The sequence below is a fragment of the Corylus avellana genome, chromosome 1 (assembly GCF_965113065.1).
Source record: "Corylus avellana chromosome 1, dhCorAvel1.hap1.2, whole genome shotgun sequence".
Taxonomy (NCBI): domain Eukaryota; kingdom Viridiplantae; phylum Streptophyta; class Magnoliopsida; order Fagales; family Betulaceae; genus Corylus; species Corylus avellana.
Window position 1 is genome coordinate 29,478,018 of NC_142490.1, and position 3,309 is coordinate 29,481,326.

The 3,309-nt window shown below is 39.2% G+C and overlaps 1 non-coding gene across 1 annotated transcript; it reads right to left on the reverse strand.

Moving 5' to 3' along the window:
• Positions 1-2,126: 2,126 nt before the first annotated feature.
• Positions 2,127-2,233, reverse strand: LOC132173163 (small nucleolar RNA R71). The gene has a single exon (XR_009439258.1). It is a non-coding gene; the product is annotated as a small nucleolar RNA R71 (small nucleolar RNA).
• Between the last annotated feature and the right edge of the window lie 1,076 nt (positions 2,234-3,309).

Below are 3,309 nucleotides of genomic sequence, written 5' to 3' on the forward strand. Positions count from 1 at the left end.
AAAGAATAAACCCGAGACTTGAACTTGAAGAGCTCCTATTCTTCTCCTTACAAAGTATATCTATTCTAGAGGCTTAAGGGTCTATTTATAGGCTTTAGAAGTCCTTTACAAAGTAGTAAACCTAGGGATTTTGTAGGGTTTGAAAACCTATTGCAATTGGGAGTTGGAAAACCCTAATATGGAAAGAAAGACATTCTGGCCGCCACTTGATGTGTCTCATGCGCACGGGTGCGATCAATCGCAACCCGTGTGCGCTCGATCGTAGGTTTGCGATCGATCCTTCTTCTGTCATGCGCTCGATCGCTCCTGGCCTGATTTGTGTTTGATCTTCTCGGGTACTGCGCTCAATCCCAGGTACCCTGTGATCGATCGCAGTGTTAGGGAGCTCCCATTTTTCCCATCTTCTCTCTTTGAGCCCAATGACCCTGAACTTGCTCCCTGTACTAATATGTTGACCACGTGCACTTGCGGGGAAAACATCCAATTATTTGCCTATTAATTTAGGTAGATATTTGTAACAACAACAGATACTCAATCCATTGACACACTTCAGGGGCACAACTACTAAGGATCCTAACTTGCGTCTTAAGGAATTCTTTGATCTATGTAAGCTTCAGCACATACAGAGCATAACTCCGGAGAGACTCAGGTTAGTCCTCTTTCCTTTTTCTTTGAAAGATAATGCTAAATTGTGGTACAATTCCGTGCATGCCGTTAAGTGCTGAAATATTCATATTTTAGCCCTTAACTTACATGTGTTAATCCTTTAGTTTTGGTTAATTTATGCCATTTTAGTTCTTTTATGTGCTTTCCTTGTTTTTGTAGGTCCTTGGAAGAAAAAGAAGCATTCTCAGAACTTTCAGACATAAAGGTGCTATTTTGGGAAAATTGGAGGCTCTGGAAGTGTGATCGATCGCAGGGGAGCTGCGATTGAGTGCACTAAAGACTAAGACCATAAGCGCAAGGCACTTACGATCGAGCGTCCAGCACAACAGGATTGATCGCAGTCCCGCGATCGATCGCACACAGGCTGCAATCGAACGTACCCGTGAATGATGAGCAAGTCAACTGCAAGCCTTGATATGGGAAATGTAATTTCTAGGGTTTTGTAACTTAGTGCCAACTTGGACTCAAACCCTACGATTTTTTGGGTTTCTAGAGTATTCCTAAGGCTTATAAATAGACCCTTAAGCTTCTAGAATAGACACACAATTTCCAAGGAGAAGAATTGGAGCTCTTCAAGTTCAACTTTCGGGTTTATTCTTTTCCTTTCTTTTTATTTTATGAAGATGTTTAACATCAAACTTATGTGTAAATAATTTACTTAATAGGGCTAGATTGAAGCCCTAGTTATATTTAGTTAATATTCAATATTGGCGCCTTTGTGATGATTATGTTGTGATATTTAATTTGATTAATTCCTGCTTTCATGAATTTCTCATATGTGTGTGCCTGATCAACATATGCATGTGGTATGGACTAGTTAGTTAAATCAATTTAGATGACCGAGTCCTAGGTTTAATAAAAGTAATAAAAGAAATCCACACCGGGTTCTTGGGTTAATCAACGTGGGGAACTGGGAGTAGATACCCATGCCCTAGGCCTCATGTGTTTGTCGATTTCCACAAATTCATGCTTTCTTAAAGAATAACTTAGTAGACACTCATGCTAAATCCTTTAAGAAAGAAAATAATTAGAGTAGACACCCATGCCTAATTCGTTGCTTAGGGAAATCAATAGCTTAAGGAGTAGACACCCATACGCTTAAGTTGACAAACATTAAGTATGCATGACATAATCAAAGCATTGGCATATTGTTATATTATCTAAATATAATTAGTGGTGGATATCAAAGCCCTACCTTTTATTATTATTAAGTCACAATCAATCTTTGTTTTGTTTTACTTTTGGATTTTTAAGCAAAATTTAGCAATCCTTGTGGGAATGACCCTGTACTTGCATCATATACTACTATGTTGACCTCGTGCACTTGCGGGTAAAACATACAATTATTTGCATATTAATTTAGGTAGATAAATGTAACAACACCTGAAGATTCCATCCATACTTGAGAAGAACTAGACACTAAGTTCCTAAAGAAGTTTTTCCAAGCTCAAAAGACAAGGCAGCTTAAAAGGGAACTTCATACGTTCGAACAGAGAGATGGAGATCTTTTCTTTGAGGCATGGGACCACTTCAATGCGCTACTTCTAAAATGCCCACATCATAACATCCCTCAAGATGATCAGGTACAAATTTTTTATGAAGGGTTAGATGACACTAACAAAGGGATGATTTATTCAGCTTGTGTAGGTGCACTTATGGAAAAAAGAAATGAGGAAGCCATGGAGCTCTTCGAAACACTAAGTGAGCACTCCCAACAATTCTGTTCCAGAGGAAGGCGAGGAGTAAAAAGTAAAGGCATGTATGAAGTGAGCCTAAATGGCAAATCTCCAAATCAGATGGCTGTTATGGAAAGAAAGCTAGATATGATTGCCAAAGCCATGACTGCTTAGAACATCTCACCTAGTCAATAAGACACACAACTCTAGGTATGTGCCATATGTTCTCATTTTGATCACACCACTGAGACTTGTCCTTTGTCTCCATTTGCAGATCAAGAAGAGGCAAACTATGTGGGACAAAACAATTATCCTCCCAAGGACAATCCATACTTCAACACCTACAATCAGGGTGGGGCAACCACCCAAATTTCTCATGGAGTAACAATCAAAATGCTCTAAATGCTCAAGGGCAGCAAAGGAGTCCCCAATAAGCAGTCCAACTAGTTTAGGAGCCAAAGAAGAATGACCTGGAAAGTCTGGTACAACAATTTTTGCTTGCGCAACAACAAGATAATGCAAAAAAACGAGCAAGCTATTCAAAGATTGGAAGTACAAATGGGGAAAATGGCTAAGGAGCTGAGTGAAAGGAAGTAGGGTGAATTTCCATCCCAAACTATACCTAATCCAAGCGGTCACCAGCAATTGAAAGCTGTCACAATTCTTAGAAATGGCAAGGTCATAGGAACTGAAGAGGCAGCTCAAGCATCTCTAGATGAAGCCTCAACATCCAAGGTAAGTAAAATGGAGAAGGTGAATGCACCACCCTTCCCTCAAAGGTTAGTAAAGCAAAAGAAAGAAAAACAACTTCTTGACATTTTTTAGACCTTGAGGAAAGTAGAGATTAACATTCCTTTATTAGATGCAATTAAACAAATTCCCTCATATGCTAAATTTTTAAAGGATTGTTGCACTCATAAAAGGAAATTTCAGGACCATGAGACAGTGGCTTTAACAAAGGAGGTAA